This window comes from Rhinoraja longicauda, chromosome 11 (genome assembly GCF_053455715.1).
Source record: "Rhinoraja longicauda isolate Sanriku21f chromosome 11, sRhiLon1.1, whole genome shotgun sequence".
NCBI lineage: Eukaryota > Metazoa > Chordata > Chondrichthyes > Rajiformes > Arhynchobatidae > Rhinoraja > Rhinoraja longicauda.
Window position 1 is genome coordinate 22,842,620 of NC_135963.1, and position 17,464 is coordinate 22,860,083.

Genomic DNA, 17,464 nt, shown 5'->3' on the forward strand with positions numbered 1-17,464 from the left:
GCGTGAGGTGAAGACGCTCCGCCGCCAGGTGAGCGCCACCATCCCCAGGTCCGGCAGCAACCAGCGGAGGCCAGCGCTCTGGTTGGAGGATCTACGTCACGTGGGTCATCTGGTCCCGCCTACTTGACCGCTGATTGGTGGAGGGCCGCTGTCTGTCAGCGCTGTTACCACGCCCCTCCTCGCGGGCGATGAACGCGGTTGTGCGGCTGCGCGACAAAAGGAATCCGGGAAGGGCCGGGCTGGAGCGGGACGAGGCGAGTAAACACGCAGCAAGTGCGAGGCGCGGAGGCCCGAGCAAGCGGTCGGCCGGCGGTGAGTCAGTTTGTGCTGCTTGTCATGGGCGTTGGTTGAACGGGAGTCATTTTGTTTCTTGAAGTGAGTGGAAGGTGAGGTTGGGGGGGCGTTTTTAACCGAGCGGAGCGGGCCGCAGTCTCCACTCTATTACCGTGGACCAACGCAGTTACACAGTGGCGGAGTAGGGGCGTGACTCTCTTCCTATTGGCATTAACACCAGTGCTGGCGCGGCGGTGCCAGGGGTGAGTGAGTTTTCCTGATCTCCTGAAGCGAGTGTCGAGAGCCACAAGGAGCACAGGTCCATCCACCAGGTGAGCGGGAATGGGGGTTTGGTTAACGGATGGGATGAGTTTGCTGCGGGGGGCTGCGGGCATCTTCTGCCGCCAAGAAACTTGGTTCGCGGCAGCAGGTCAGACTTGAGAACTATCCGGTTACGGAACGGCGCGGAACCCTGCCGTAACCTGGGCACGACCAGCGTTTGTGTTTGTTTACAATTGCCCTGAATTGCAGTATCTAAGACATGAAATACACCAACTAACTCCAAACAAAAGTTAGTTTGGAAGTCGTATTGTGGCACGTAACGATTGCAACTTCAGTGATGACTATTGTTAATTAAAATTATTTTCTAAAATCTAGTTTTGTTACTGCTGTTCTCCATTTTTATGAAGATATAATACATAGCTTGAGAATTTGGGTGAAGGTTATAATTATTGCATAATCATTAGCACCCATCAGTTTAAAAAACGATTATCACTTAAGGGAGACACAAGAGAAACTGAAATTTTAGGCAGGATTTCTTTTTGTCCAGTTTAAAGATAAGCAGTATTTGCTGTTTGGTATTTGTGATCTGTTTTTTAAATTTCTAATGTTATAGTTACCCATTGATGTATTTTCTAACAATATGTCTGTTTGATTCATAGAATTTTAAAAACTTTAATGTGTTTTTTATTATGGTTTATCCTATTTAAAGTCAGAAATTAATTTATGGAAAATTGGTGCCCATCAACAGTTTGGGGGTAAATGGGGGTAATTTACAGAAGTTTCATCCTTGTTACAGTTGTGTGTTCATTGCATAGATTAGAAAGACATTCCGAAAAGAATAGTGTCACCCATGGTGCGATAACTGACTTAAACTTTGACGTTGCACCTAGTGATCATTCTTATAAATACACATGTTTTGATATTTTTCATTACATATCCCGTTTATTTTTACGACCTACAATGACCCATGGGGTGGCCTTCTGGCTGGGTAAGACAACAATGTTTCCATCGGTCTTATTTCCTCCCACATTTCCCTGAGCCCTTGCAACTTATTCTCCCTTTTTTATACTGTTTTGCTCTAATTTATACAAGGGATAATTTACAGTTTTGCTTTGGACTGAATTTCTATAATACAATTTCAAAAACCATTGTTTTGTCTCATGTACTTAAGAGTAATTAAAATTTTCACTGCCCGTGTTTTGGAGGGGATGTGTTTTGGAGTTGTGCAGATTTCTGGGTTTGATTTTGATCTCGGTTGCTGTCGGTGTGGAGTTTTCACATTCTCCTAGTGACCACGTGGGTTTCCCCTGGGGGCTCCGGTTTCCTCCCCATCCCAAAGACATATGGTTTGCAGGTTTATTAGTCTCTGTAAATTGTCCCCAGTGTGTAGGGAGTGACTGAGAAAGTTGGATAACATTGAACCAGTGTGAATGAGTGATTGTTGAAGGGGTTGCTTTGATGCTGTATTTCTAAACTACACTAAAGTGTTTCTGACAATTGCACAAAGACGTTACAATACAATACAATATATCTTTATTGTCATTGTACAGGGGTACAACGAGATTGGGAATGCGCCTTCCATACGATGCAATAAATTATTTAGCTAATCGGTATAAATTTATACAACCCAGTGAAACAAAATTAGAAACAGTATAAAGTTCAAGTAGGTCTGTGCCGGTTCACTGTGTGATGTGACCATCCGGCGCAGCAGGACCGGTTCATAGCAGCTATGGCCCTGGGAATGAGGCTGTTCCTGAGTCTGGAGGTGCGGGCGTAGAAGGCCTTGTAGCATCTGCCTGATGCTAGAATTTCGAACAGACTATTGCAGGGGTGTGAGGAGTCTTTGTGAATGCTGGTGGCTTTTCTGAGGCATCGTGTGTTGTAGATGTCCTCTAAGGCTGGTAGCTGTGTTCCGATAGTCTTCTGAGCTCTATGGACTACCCGCTGAAGAGATCTCCTCTTTGCCTCCGTGCAGCTCAGGTACCACACAGGATGCCATGCGTTAGGATGCTCTCTATGGTGCAGCAGTAGAAGGTCGTCAGCAGCTGTTGGGGCAGACCGGACTTTTTCAGTGTTCTCAGGTAGAACAGTCGTTGCTGCGCCTTCTTGACCAGCGCAGCGGTGTTAGTGGACCATGTGAGATCCTCTGAAATGTGAGTGCCCAGAAACTTGAAGCTGGACACTCTCTCCACACTGTCCCCATTGATAAAGATCGGAGCGTATTCCCTGTTGTGTGATCTACAGAAGTTGATGATCAGCTCCTTGATCTTGGAGGTGTTTAGGGACAGGTTGTTAACTGAGCACCAGTCCGCCAGGTTCTGCACCTCTGCTCTGTAGTTTGTTTCATCACCGTTGGTGATCAGCCCGATCACTGTTGTTTCGTCTGCAAACTTGACAATGGTGTTTGTGTCGAATGCAGGAACACAGTTGTGTGTGAAAAGGGAGTAGAGCATGGGGCTCAAAACACTGCCCTGTGGTGTGCCGGTACTCGGGGTGATAGTGGAGGACAGGTGCGGGCCCATTCTCACTGCCTGCGGTCGCTCCATCAAGAAGTCCAGGATCCAGTTGCACAACGATGAGCTGAGGCCTAGCTGGTGGAGTTTAGTCAATGAATAGCATCCTTACGTATGTGCCCTGTCTCTCCAGGTGAGTCAGGACAGTGTGAAGAGCCAGAGAGTTGGCGTCCTCTGTGGATCTGTTTGTCCTGTATGCAAATTGATGCGTGTTCAGTGAGGCAGGGATGCTGGATTTGTTGTGTGAGAGGACCATCCTTTCAAAGCACTTCATGATTATAGGAGTTAGGGCAAACGGACGGTAGTCTTTCAGGTTGGTGATTTTCTGCATTTTTCAGCACCGGCACTGTGGTAGCCGACTTAAGGACTTCAGGGACCGTAGCCAGAGATAACGACAGGTTGAAGATCCTGGTGAATACCTCAGCCAGCTGTTCAGCACAGTCCCTAAGTACCCTTCCTTGAAACACTTATAGTTTCCTTGTGTCATATAATGAGAATTTTTGAATTTGGTTAGTCTTGGTAGAATAACTTTCTGTAGGTTGCAGCTAGTATCAATATTCATATTTAAACTCTTAACTCATTACTTCAGGGCTATTCCTAGTGGCTACTATTTCCAGGGGCCTAAACTTCTCTTGCATTGGTGCAGCATCCTCTCCCCCCTCAGCCCCCCCTTATCCTCCCCCTTCCCTCCCTCCCTAGGAGATAGATATAAACTAAAATGTGAATAACTTCAAAAATATAACACCGATTTCAATGAAACTTCCATTAGCACCAAATGGACGATGTTGAGTAAGGTGGGCCTGAAATTATTGCACTGTCGTGTACCGTTTTGGCTGTAGTTCAGGAACAAACAAACAAACAAACAAACAAACAAACAAACGAGAGTTTTAGTATATAGATAATAATAATGGCAATCTTTGTATAAATAGAAATGTCAGAATTTGATGCATTAAATCCTAACCTGGGACTACTGCTTGCATTCTCTTGCGTACCTAGACCTCCCCATTCTGCCTCAAGCCACTGCCTACGCAGGTACTTTCCCTTGCAAGCGCATAAGATGCAATGGCTGTCCCTGTACTTCCTCCCTTGACTCCATCCAGGGACTGCGGCAGTCCTTTTTGGTTAAACAGGTTCGCTTGTAACTGCTCTAACCTCATCAACTGCATATGGTATGAGGCCACATGCAAATTGGAGGAACAATATGTCATATTTTACTTGGGGAACGGACAACCCACTGGTATGAACATTGAAGTCTCTATTTTTAAATAACTTCCACTTACTCCCCTCCCCTGAACTTGCCCCTTCCTCCACTCTCATCATTTTACCAGTTCCACATTGTTTTTGTCTTGAGATCGTGGCTGTGTGGTGTGGTTTCTCCTATAACCCAATGCAAGAATGTTGTATAAGAAAATAACTGCAGATGCTGGTACAAATCGATTTATTCACAAAATGCTGGGGTAACTCAGCAGGTCGGGCAGCATCTCGGGAGAGAAGGAATGGGTGACGTTTCGGGTCGAGACCCTTCTTCAGACTGATGTCAGGGGGGCGGGGGATCAACAAGAATGTTGTTGGCTTTTGAGAGATTCCTTAAAGCAACTTATCTGGGAATGACTTGAACTTGGGAGTTTTGTCATCTTTTAATACAGTGCAGTTAATTTAATCATTGAGCTATCACGAGCTACACCCATTACATGAAGTGGATATAATGAATCATTAATTGAAACTCGTGGCGTTCTCCGACTATTGAATATTCAGAATCGCATAAACACTTAAACCTAAACTTAACTTTACATTTTGCATTCAGCATGCTCAGGCTATTTAGCCCAATCCCTCCTATCTAATCCTGTGAGCACAATATTCCATTATTCTCCTTCATGTTTATCTAGCTAACGTTCTTCTTTATTACCTATTCCCTGTGGTAGCAAGTTCTACTTTTCGGTGCTCACTGGGTAAAATAATTGCTCCGATGTTCCCTATTTGATTTCTTTATTTTTTTCTGTCGGTTAATGATCTCTGGTTCTGCTCTTTTCCACTAGAGGAACATTTGTGCATCATCATCTGCCTTTTTCTGTGGTTTAGTTGCAGTTTAGTTTGGAGATATAGAGCGGAAACAGGTCCATTCGGCTCACCGGGTCTACGCCGACCAGCGATCCCTGCACATTAACACTGGGGACAATTTTTTTAACATTTACCAAGCCAATTAACCTACATACCTGTACGTCCTTGGAGTTTTACCTTTATTGACAGGTACAATTCCCCCCCACCACCACCCCTATATACTTTATTATTTTTTACAAGTTGGGATTACTATTCATCTTTCTCATACTCTTGCCACCTCGTGTCTTTGCTCTCCATTCAGATTTTGCTTTGTATTTTTTGCATTTTCCTCTATCTCATTAGGTTGCCAATATTGACTCTTGATGAAATGTACTGTCTAATGACATTGTTTTGATGTATTTTATTTATCAATGCAAAATCTTAATTTAGAAAGCTATTGTTAGGTCAGTTTATAATTCTTTCCACGATTTTGATCGGGCTGACCTTGCGTTTTTGGTACTGTCCTTTTAATTTTTTTTCCATCTTCTAATTTGATGATAGTAAATGTACACAATCTTGGTACCGTAATGTCTTGTGCATCTGGAACAATTGCTGAATTAAGATCTGATATTGTTCTTGCAGCTGTACAATCAACATTGAAATTGTTTTGGAGTATCGTATCTAAATGCATCAATGTTTCCACATGCTTACCTTTGCACTTGAACTTCATGGGGAGCATAGTTACAAAAATAAATGCTGTACAACAGTAAAACAATTTCTTCAGGATCTTTCATTCTTGTCCTTGATGAAAGCAGCTATCCATTGTTATAGCTTTTAAAAGATCTACTTTCAACCTTTGTTACACACAATATGTAAAGATAAGTGTTGGAGAAACTCAGCAAGTCAAGCAGCTTTCGTGGGGGGAATGGACAGATAATATCTTGGGTCAGTGTCTTTTGACTTGTGGAGTAGTGGGAAAAAAAGCTGCAAAAGAGAAATGAGGTGAGGAAAAGTCTGCCAAGTGATGGAGTGGGTGATCGGCAGATAGAGTGATACAGTGTGGAAACAGCCCCTTTGGCCCAACTTGCCCACACCGGCCATCATGTCCCAGTTACACTAGTCCCACCTGTCCGTGTTTGGTCCAAACCTGTCCTAGCCACGTACCCGTCTAACTGTTTCTTAAATGGTGGGATAGTCCCTGCCTTAACTACCTCTGGCAGCTTGTTCCATACACTCACCACCCTTTGTGTGAAAAAGTTACCCCTCATATTCCTCTTAAATCTTTTCCCCTTCACCTTAAACCTGTGTCCTCTGGTCCTCTATTCACTTACTCTTGGCAAGAAACTGTGCATCTACTCGATCTATTCCTCTCATGATTTTATACACCTCAAAAAGATCACCCCTCATCCTCCTGCCTTCCAAGGAATAGAGTTCCAGCCTGCTCAACCTCTCCCTATAGCTCAGTCCTTCTAGCCCTGGCAACATCCCTGTAAATCTGTCTGTTCCCTTTCCAGCTTGACAACATCTTTCCTATACATGGTGCCCAGATCTGAACACAATATTCTAAATGCGGCCTCACCAGCGTCTTATACAACTGCAACATAATCTCCCAACTTCTATAAATGGTTGCATAAAGTGACAAAGACTAGTGGTGAACAGAAGATCAAAGTATGTTAGATGAGGAGTGAAATGTAAAGCTGAAGGGAGCAATATGGGTGGAAGGTTATGGAGGGTGGGGAAAGAGGCAGGATTAAAGGATATGGGGGACTGGAATGGGAGAGGCAGGAGATAAGTGTACAGAGGAAGTGAAAATACCAGGCTGACTGGGCTGGTGGGAGCAGTGTGCCCATTGGGTTGGGGGAAGGGCCAGGAAGAGAGGCAGGGTGGCGGGGTTATTACTTGAAACTGGAAATCCAATGTTTGTACCGTTGGGTTGTAGGCTATCCAAGTGGAGTATGAGGTGCTGTTTTTCCAGTTTGCATTTGCCCTCACTATGGTGGAGGAAGCAAGCTATAAACAAAGATTGGGAGGGGAATTGAAATGGTTAGCAACTGGCAGCTTCAGAAGGTTGTGGCGTATAGTGCAAGTGTTCTTTTTTAAAAATTTCAAAATATACTTTATTCGAGAACTAAAGAAATAAATATATACAAAACATATTCTTTACAAAACTCCACCCGACAATCTCGGAAGCTATACGTACATTCAATATACCAATTAATAAAATTACCACCCACCCTTGCCACTTATGTGGCCCAATGGTGTGGAATCCCTTCCCTTATTTTGAGGGGCGTCTCCACCACACCCTGCCCCCAATGTCCAGCAGTAGAAGGACCCTAGACTGTGGCCCTTCCACACAGAGCCTTGGCATTGGCTGCACCAGCTTCAGTGCGTCCCTCAGCACGTGCTCCTGCAGTCTGCCGTGGGCCAGTCGGCAACATTTCCTGACGGACCGCTCGCTCCGCTGGGAGGTCAATAAAGCTGGCAATGCCACTCCTCTTATGCTCCTGTCCTTCCTGATGGACTCGGCAAAGGGTTCAATGTAACAGACGAACAAGACGGGAGCGAGGGCAACGCTGCCTGACTCCAGACCTGATGGGGAAGCTGTGTAAGGAAAAAAAACTGCAGATGCTGGATTAAATAGAAGGTAGAGACAAAATGCTGGAGTAACTCAGCGGGTCAGGCAGCATTTCAGGAGAGAAGGAATGGGTGACGTTTCGGGTCAAGACCTTCAGACTGATGTCAGGGGAGGGGGCGGGACAAAGGTAGGATGTGGACGGAGACAGGAAGACTAGTAGGAGAGCTGGGGAGGGGATAGAGAGGGGAAGCAGGGACTACCTGAAGTGGGAGAAGTCAAATGTTCAAACCGCTGGGGTGTAAACTGCCCAAGTGAAATAAGAGGTGCTGTTCCTCCAATTTGTGCTGGGCCTCACTCTGACAATGGAGGAGGCCCAGGACAGAAAGGTCAGATTGGGAATGGGAGGGGCGAGTTGAAGTGCTGAGCCACCGGGAGATCAGGTTGGTTGAGACGGACTGAGCGGAGATGTTCAGCGAAATGATCGTCGAGCCTGCGCTTGGTCTCGCCGATATAGAGAAGTTTGCATTTGGAGCAGCAGATACAATAGATGAGGTTGGAGGACGTGCAGGTGAACCTCTGCCTCACCTGGAAAGACTGTTTGGATCCTTGGATGGAGTCGAGGGGGGAGGTAAAGGGGCAGGTGTTTCATCTCCTGCAGTTGCAGGAGCTGTCTGATTCCCAACCATTGATTTGGACTGCACTACAGATATCGGTGTAGAGCAGTTGGATCCAATTCCAGATTCCCTCCCCAAAGCCCATTTTGGAGAACACGTCCCTCTTGTACTTGTGTGATATCCTGTTGAAGTCCTTCTCCTGGTCCAAGCTGACCAGGCAGGCATCCACCTGTCTGTCCTGTACATTTCAGCAGCGCTCGAGCAAGTCTTTCACATCCACGACGGGCACATGCGGGTTGAACATGTGCACTGTGATCATCCATTACTTCTGGGTGGGAAGGGTGAAGAGCGGCTGCACCGTCAGCAGCGACAGCGGAGCTTCCCTCTTCTCCCAGAAGTCTTGCAGCATCTTCTGCCATCCCGCCGGGTACTTGAAGGTAACGTCAAAGCAGCCGTTCCCCGGGAAGTCCTGGAGACAGTAAATGTCCTCGACCTGGAACTTGCAGGCCTCCAGCAGGACTTTCTTGAAGAGGTGCCATGAGAAGGGAGTCCCTTTACTGAGGTCCTTCACCGACACTCGCAGAGTATTGCGGATACCCTGTCCTCCCGCTCCACTTGCTGCCGCCATCCCGCCTGGATAAGGGTGTTGGGTTGGTTACCCAACCAGCATGGATCCACCCCTAAGCCAGACTCCTGGTCACCGACGTGACCTCCAATTCTATCTGTCCGTGATCCTCGTCCTCGACCCAACAAAGCTCAGATACAGATACTGCTCTGATAAGAACAGGCTGCTGTTAGCGGATCATTAACATTTGATCTTAGCCAAAAGGCTCACGTAGTTCGAGACTGTTGCCTAGTCTATGCTTGGTCTCACCGATGCAGAACAGGCCCCATTGGGAGCACCGGTAAACAATCCTCTCCGCAGCCAGAGTGAGGCCACATGCAAACTAGACCAACGTTTCTGCCTCCCCCACTGCCAGATTGAGGCCAGACGCAAACTGGAAGAACAACATCTCGAGTTCCACTTGAATAACCCACAACCCAATGGTATAAACATTACTTCATGAAGATCCTGTTTTCTTTCTTGGCACAACTTGAAGCAGTGCAGTGGATTTCTCAAAGTGCCCTAGTAGATTTTTATTTCTCAACATTTCTCAGCTGCCAAACAATATAAGTGAAACAAAGATCTGATCTAAGATATCGCACATTGTTGCCTGCATTTTTGCTTATAATAGTCACTGCAGTTCACAAATTATAGGTATACAAAAATAATTTAATGCCATATTCCTGTTTGCTATTCTATTAAAGTATAGTTGATGTGTATTTGAATTTATTTGTTTCTCTATTTTGCTTGATCCTGAACACAAAAAGAAATCCCCATTAACTTGGCATCCACATTTGGAATAAGTTCCAACTTTCTATCATTTCTAAATTTAAGATGATTCCTGCTTGTCTGGATTTTCTTCCCAGGAAAAATCCTTATTCTGTAGTTAACCTAAAGAATCCTTCGTGTGGCATAAAAATAGATGTAGGCTATATTGCATCTCGAAACAGTTGCCATTCAACAAGAGCATATCTGATCTAATTGTGCCCTCAAATCTCTCTCGCTGCCATTTCCCCATAATCCTTGGTTACATTATTTCTTAAAATAAAACCAACCTATTTTTGCCTTGAGTTGCTCTGCCTCCACGGCTGTCTGAGGCAAATAATTTCAAAGGTTCATGACCCTTGAAGAAATTGCTTCTCTTCTGTATTTTACATTTGTGGCTTTTCATTATGAATCTGTCCCTTCCTTCCAGATTGACCTTATGAGAGGGGCATCTTTGAATCTCTCTGAATCAGTCTGAAGTAGGGTCTCGCCCAAAATGCCACCCATTCCTTCTCTCCAGAGATGCTGCCAGTCCTGCTGAGTTACTCCAGCATTTTGTCTATCTTTGAATCTATGCTCTGAACCCTATGCTTCAACAAGATGACCTCTCATTCTTCTTTGACTAACCTGCTTAACCTATCTCATAACAGCTCGTTCACCCCAGGATTTAATCTGATTTTTTTCCCCTGCATACTCTCTAAAACAAATACATACCACTTTTTGGAAAACAAAACTGAATACTGTTCCAGAGAAATGAGAAACTGCAGATGTTGGTGTACAAAAAAAGCCGAGGTGCTGGAGTAACAAGGCGGGTCAGGCATCATCTCTGGAGAATATGGATAGCAAGAATGACCCTGACTTGAAACATCACTGATCCATGTACTCCAGAGATGCTTCCTAACCTGCTGAGTACTTCATGTGTGGATTCACCAATGCTCTACTTTTTCTACACCAAGGCTTTTTCTGCCTTGGTAGGCAACCTCCCTTGAAATCAAGGTGAACATTCCACTTGCCTTCCTTTTACTTCCGACCAAATAGATACACTGAACTTTTTTCCTTTGTATATATTGTTTACAGAGGACTATGTTTACATATTCTGGTGTGCAGCTGCAAGTATGAATTTCATTCTTCTGTCTGGGACATATGACAATAAAACACTCTTGAATTGCCCATTTCCCCAAATTTTACTCCATCTGCCAGATTTTAGTCTGCGAACTCATTTATCTCTTGTTGACTCTGTTCACCTCCATAATTTACTTTATTACTTATCATTCTAGCTATGTTTGTGGATGATACAAACCCCCAAAATCTGTTCATCAAAATCATTAAAATAGATAATTAAGACACAAGCAGATATCCATGTGGCTTGATAGTTTGGAAAAATGTTCCGATTATCCTGTATTTTTTCTGACAATGAGCCTCTCTATGCTATTACCCCCAATCTAAGATCTGTTGGCTTGTACAGTAACTTTCTAAGTGATAAGTAATTGAATGGCATTTGTAAGTTCAAATATACTGCATCTGTGTATGGGCATTCAGTCCATGGTTTCTGCATATTCGTGAGTTAGTCTGGATGACATCTCGAATAAATATATCTATGCACCTTGAGGAACTAATAATTCTGTAATTGAATATATCTATATAAAATAAGGTAGACACGCAATGCTGGAGTAACTAAGCGGGACAGGCAGCATCTCTGGAGAAGGAATGGGTGACGTTTCGGGTCGAGACCTTTCTTCAGACTGATTAGGTGATCAGTTTACAGGGCATTTATGCCAAATGGCTTGCTTTCTCCACTGTTCTTTGTTTACGCACTTGCATCTTGTGATTGCAAAACCAATCACAGCTTGTAAATATCAATGCATTCAATTGAAGTAGTTTGTCAGCCAATTCTTTTCCCGGAGATATTTGAATGTTTTGCTGTGTATATTATTGTGTTAATGCTTTTAGAATAAATAGCATTTTTGTTTATTTGGGAGTTTATGGGTACAAAGTTGATATCCTTGGTGGTAACGTTGTATTTTGTTTCCTGAAGGGAAATCTGTGCTGCTATCCTTCGAGGATAACAATGACAGTGCACTAACCTGAAAGCACGAGGTATTTGTGCCTTAAATAGTGCAGAAGCCAAATGTAAATGTTATTTCAATAATTTCAAATAAGTCTGTCAATCCCATTGGCATTCATTTGTTTCTATCCATTCTCTGTTCTTGGCCATTTTTCTTTCCCTTTTTCACCTCTCCACGTTTGCACTTAAAATTTCTTGCATTTTTTCAATTTTAATGAAATTATAACCACCTCACTTTCCACAGACAGGTTATTTGCAATAATGATTGCCTCCTGGTTAAGTCTATGAAAGGGGTCGGAAAGCTAGGACAGGGAGGGCCGGAGAGAGGGTAAGCAAGGGTTACTTGGTTATTTACAATTTTTACAAGCTTATTTTCATTGTTTTTGGTTATACAAGATTGCTGGAAATGCTATATAATTTTGCTCTTTTTTACACACAATCCTGCACCACCTGATGGTTCATTTGAGTTCATCGACTCTTCCCATTCCATGTGCCAGTAAACTCAACGAAATTCAGCTCTTGAATGACCTTTTTGTAAATCCTATGCTGACTTTAATGTGCTTTTACACAGCCAAAGTGTTTGGACATTCAGTCCTTGATAGATTCCAGCAACTTAACAACAACCCTTGTTAAACCAATTCCAGATGTTCCATTGATGTTTAACAGTTTGGTAATCCTAGTTTATAGCAGCTTTTTGAATCTAGGAGATGCAGTTCTTTGGGAGTAGTCATTGTGGGAGCACACTGCACCCATTTTTTAGCATTTTTTTTTCTTTGACTTTCCACTCAAACTTGCTTACTTGAGTCTTGCTAATTTTAATACTTACCCCGCTATTTGGCTGGTTTTAATGCTAATTTAAAAAATATCTTTAAGAAATATTCCATGTTAATATCTGAGGTACCAAATTGACAGAACAGTTGAAAATGGGTAGATTACATAACATGCTTTAAGCTATTCTGTGATAGTTTGAGAACAGTTGATAAGAGGCAAACTTCCTGGAAGAAGTTATTGACCAAGTACTGTTGGAAAACTGCTAAAGAAGCAGAGTTTTGGTCTGTGTTCTAGGAATATTGCTGTAGTTTTTATGTAGAAGCAAGGAACTTTGCAACATTGGGATTTGGCTTTTTTAGGGTATGCAATTTGAAAGTTAACATTGTCTCATCAAAACCTAAACTGCTTAACTAATTCAATGTAGATTTTTGAAATTCTGCTAGAGATTCTCTGCTGACATGACCTAAAAGATATTTGTGTTAGAAGGATTTCCTGTGATGTATGTTTGATTTTGGGCCGAATTTCTCAGTTTAACATCTGATTGCTTGAATGTTCTTTTATTGGTCTTCCTGTTGGTTCAAGTGGTTGCTTTTTTTTTTGCATACCTACATTTGTATTCCCTGCAAAGGGATATAAGCAAATAATAAATGTTAGCAGCCAGTGGTACTTGTAATTCAGGCAGGGGAATAGATTTTTATTTGCAAATGAAAGAGCTTTGTGCCTGTAGGTCCAATGACTCGGGACAATGCAATGGACAATTATTATGTAAACATAGTTTTTAATTAAATGTTTTCTTGGCTGTCAGCACCCATAATAAACAATGTCTCCTTCATTTATCTGTAGGAAATTTAAAATAAAACAGGTAAAAATAAGAACATGCAGGTTCTATCAAAATAGTGTAAGACAGGAAATGCTTTAAAAGAAAACATTGCTGTTATTGAATCATTCCTATACTGCAGCATTAAGAGTTTATCCCTTTTTGAAATCCTGATTCTTCCATCTGTCCCTTCCTCCTGTCTTAGTGCTGGAGGTTGTGTCATTGAAATAAGATTCATGTATATATTGAAGGGTGCAGATGGGAACTCTGTGTTCTTCTGGTCGAGTCACCTTGAACCCAGAAGCCATTGTTTCAAAATAAGAGAGAGAGACTGAATAAAATTTCCATCTAAATGGCCACAGTGTAGTGAATTCTTACAATCCTACCCAAGATACCTGTGGCATGTTTGAGGCTGAATAATAGATTTTTGGATGTTGCTAGAATATATGACTATGGTGCAGAGGCAAAACATCAGCCGTGATCTTATTGAATGTTAGAGAAGATGGCAAACAGTTGAATGGACTACTCTGGCTTTAAGCTATGCTTTGGCACCATTGATAGATGTGTCCTAATCTGACGAGATAATATGAAATTGAATTTCTCCCCCTAGGACATGACAATCCTTTTTCAAAGAATCATCTATTTAACCGATTGTAATTCACTCTTTCCCATCTGCTTGTGAGTTTGTAGGCTTGCCTTCATTGGTTGAGGGTTTTGTATAAGAGTTGGGATGTCATGTTACAATGTGTATAAGATGTTGGTTATGCTGCATTGAGAGTATCGTGTGCATGTTCTGGTCACGACACTGTAGGAACAATGGCCTACTCCTGCACCTATTGTCAATTGTCTATTAAACTAGAGTGTGTGCAGGAAAGATTCACCAGGATGTTACCTCGATTAGAAGGCTTGAGTTTTAAGGAAATATTGGCAAGTCTGCTGTTTGCCTGGAGCAAAATAGGCTGAGGGATGATAATCTGTCTATATTCTATATACTAAAACTCATTTGTTTGTTTGTTCCTGAACTACAGCCAAAACGGTACATGATAGCGCAACAATTTTACGCCCACCTCACCATTGTCCTTTTGGTGCTAATAGAAGACGTTTAATTGAAATCGGTGTTATATTTTTAAAGCTATTCACATTTTAAAGTTCAAATCTATCTCCAAGGGAGGAGAGAGGAGGGAGGATAAGGGGGGGGGGGGGGGGGGAGAGAGGTCCATGGAGTGTGGGGGGAGGGGGAGGAGAGGGTGCTGCACCAATGCAGGAGAGGCCCTACGGATCCACTTGGTTTAGTGGTATATAAAAATGGTATATCAAATTATGAAGCATATGAGGTACATGGCTAGTGTATGTTTTCTATGGTAGGAATGTCCAAAACCAGAGGGTATAGGCTTGAGGTGAAAGGTGATTTGAGGGGTAATTTTTTAATACATAGTTGGAGTCTGGAATGAGCTGCCAAAGGAGGTGGTGAAAACAGGAACAGTATTACCTTTTGAGGCAGGCACCTGAATGAAAAAGACATTGAGGGAATGAAAATTAATGCAGAGAAGTGTAAGTAGTATAAATGAGCATGATGGTTAGCATGGATGTGGTGGGCAGCATGCTCTGCTGCAGGAATCAGTGCTGGGCCCTTTTTGTCATGTACCTAAATTAGTCGGTGGGATTATGAACTAAACAACTTGAGGGTTGTGCATAATCTGGTAATGTTTAGCATTGGTTGGCACTTAAGCAGTGAATGATCTTGGTGCAATTGCAGTTGAACTTTTCAGCAGAGGATTGCGTTGATCAGAAGGAAAGGGAAGAGGAGGATTTTTTGTCTTTTTTGTATTTCATTTTATGAGCGTTTTTTTTTATTTTTAAAGGATTTTTCCCATATAAATTTCCTGAGGCATACAATTTCAAAAAACAAACAATTCAAAATGTTTATTCGTATTGTAAATGTTATTTGTCTATTTTCTCATTTTAATTTTGGCCTGTGTGTGGGGGAAAATGTCAAGGCTCCAACTTTTCTTATTAATGATTGTTGCTTAAGAAATTGGTGGAGAATACCAGAAAAGGGAGAACTATTCACAGAGTAGAATTGCATGCATAAAACAAATTAATCTAATAACTCGAAGTGACACTTTTTTAATGATCTTGATATTAGAAATTTTATGTATCTTTTTGAGGACCTATGATAAATGTTAGTGGATCTTGTGTAAGGCCACATCCACTTCTAACATTTTAAGATAAACTTTCTTTGTTTTTTATTCCAGTCCCATTGTGCTGCTTATGGGCACAATGGGACTGTGATTTTTCTGAAATTTCAGATTTTTCTGAAATTGAAATGTTACTTATGGTTTTAGGTTATTGCTTTTTTGCTCTTCTCAAAAATAACTAGCTTCTACTTTACAGGACATGCAATACCTAATTTGTGTAGGAAAGAACTTTAGATGCTGTTTTAAATCGAAGCTAGACACAGAATGCTGGAGTAACTCAGCAGGACAGACTTTGACAGTCTGAAGAAGGGTCTCGACCTGAAACATCACCCATCCCTTCTCTCCAGAGATGCTGCGTGTCCCACTGAGTTACTCTAGCATTTTGTGTCTACCTTCAATACCCGATTGTTTTTAATGAGATGGCCTCAAGTTTGGAGCAAAATCTGTGTGTTGAATTCATTGTGTTTGGGAATAACAAACTATTTGGCTCCTTGAACCATCTGAATGTTCCAACATTCATTTGGATTATCTCTATCTTGACTTTAGCTGTCTTGGAGTGCAGTTTTTTTTAGAAATACCTGAAAATACTGTTAGTCAACAGTTACTGTAGCATTACATGCGTCTCATTCATCACAACTTGCATATTGCTCTATTAATCTCATTTGCAAATTTATTGCAAATGGCTTGTTTGTTTTCCCAGTCACTAAAATAAGTTGACATCCCTGAAGCAGTAGAATGTCTGTTGTTTTAAACCTTGCCTTTCTGAAACTCTGCCCGTTTTCTTGTGTATGGAGGTACTAGGATTTTGCATTGACTTTGTCATATGTGATTTTCATAAGGTAGAATGTGGTCTTGTGTAATTAGCCTTTGCTATAAGGCACTGTACATAATGGGAAGTATTTTTCCCCAAACAAATGTAATGAGTTAGCCACCTTTTTATAGTTTCTTTGTGTATGCTGCTGTTTAATTAAAGATTGGCATTGATAGAAAATGGACCAAGATAACCAAACAATTTCATTTGAGAGGAAAAATGTATTTTGTCTATGTAATGCTGTAGAAGTTTCTTCTCCAAGACAAATTACATACCAAATGCTAGCACAGTTGGACAAGTTGTAAAACACTGACCTAAAAAATGATTACTGCCTTGGTGACCTCAACAGTGATATAATCAAGACAAGTTGTGACTTAGCTGAGGTAATGAATTATATTAAGATGCATAAAGTTTTCAAAACTAGATATTTCGGTGTTTTCAAATGTTATACATGCGATTTTCATTCTTTCAATTCACAGTACATATGCATACTTCTAATGCATTTTGTTTGTCAAGTATTATAGAAGCATACAGGCTTTTTTGAGTTTTACTTGCGTGGAAGCTAATTATTGGTTATTGGCAACATTTATATTTAGCCGACACCCATAGTATTGCCAGTAGTACTTCATGGAGAAAGGAGTTGTAATTTAGATTGATTTGACAATAAACTCCTCCAGGAAATCAAACCCAAGCAATAATGTGTTATGGTACCAGCCAAATGATATCCAATCATGTTCTAAATGGAGACCTGTGTCAGCTTTTGAACACCTTATTCAACATTTTCAGCCAATTGCCTTCAGTGGGTACGAGAAATTGCTTGATTCAGAGATTCATAACCCTCAGGGTTGTGTTGAATTGATTATTTTATCTCCAGAAACTACAGTAAAAGGGAAAGACTGATGTTTAGACATTAAGCAAGATTTTAAGTTAAAAAAAAAATCATAACCAGAATGTTTCAGTTGTTTCCGTGGATTCAATTGGATTAAACAATGTAAGATGGTTGAATCCCCAACTCCTAGCTTCGCCAATCTCAGCGTGAGCTACTGAAACTCGAGCAATTGAGGCACATGGTGTGCTTTCTGTAAAGAGAAAAATATTTTTTTGATTAAGATTCCTTGACAAAAGAATGGTGGGTAAGG

At 41.8% G+C, this 17,464-nt stretch overlaps 1 protein-coding gene across 2 annotated transcripts in view; it reads left to right on the top strand.

Moving 5' to 3' along the window:
* The first annotated feature begins 226 nt into the window (after positions 1-226).
* The window catches only part of LOC144598370 (dual specificity testis-specific protein kinase 2-like), a 77,860-nt gene continuing 60,622 nt past the window's right edge, over positions 227-17,464 (top strand). For both annotated transcript variants that reach the window (XM_078408452.1, XM_078408453.1), the window contains exon 1: positions 227-312. The gene's annotated coding sequence lies outside the window, so the exon portion shown is untranslated. The remainder of the gene's footprint in view (positions 313-17,464) is intronic.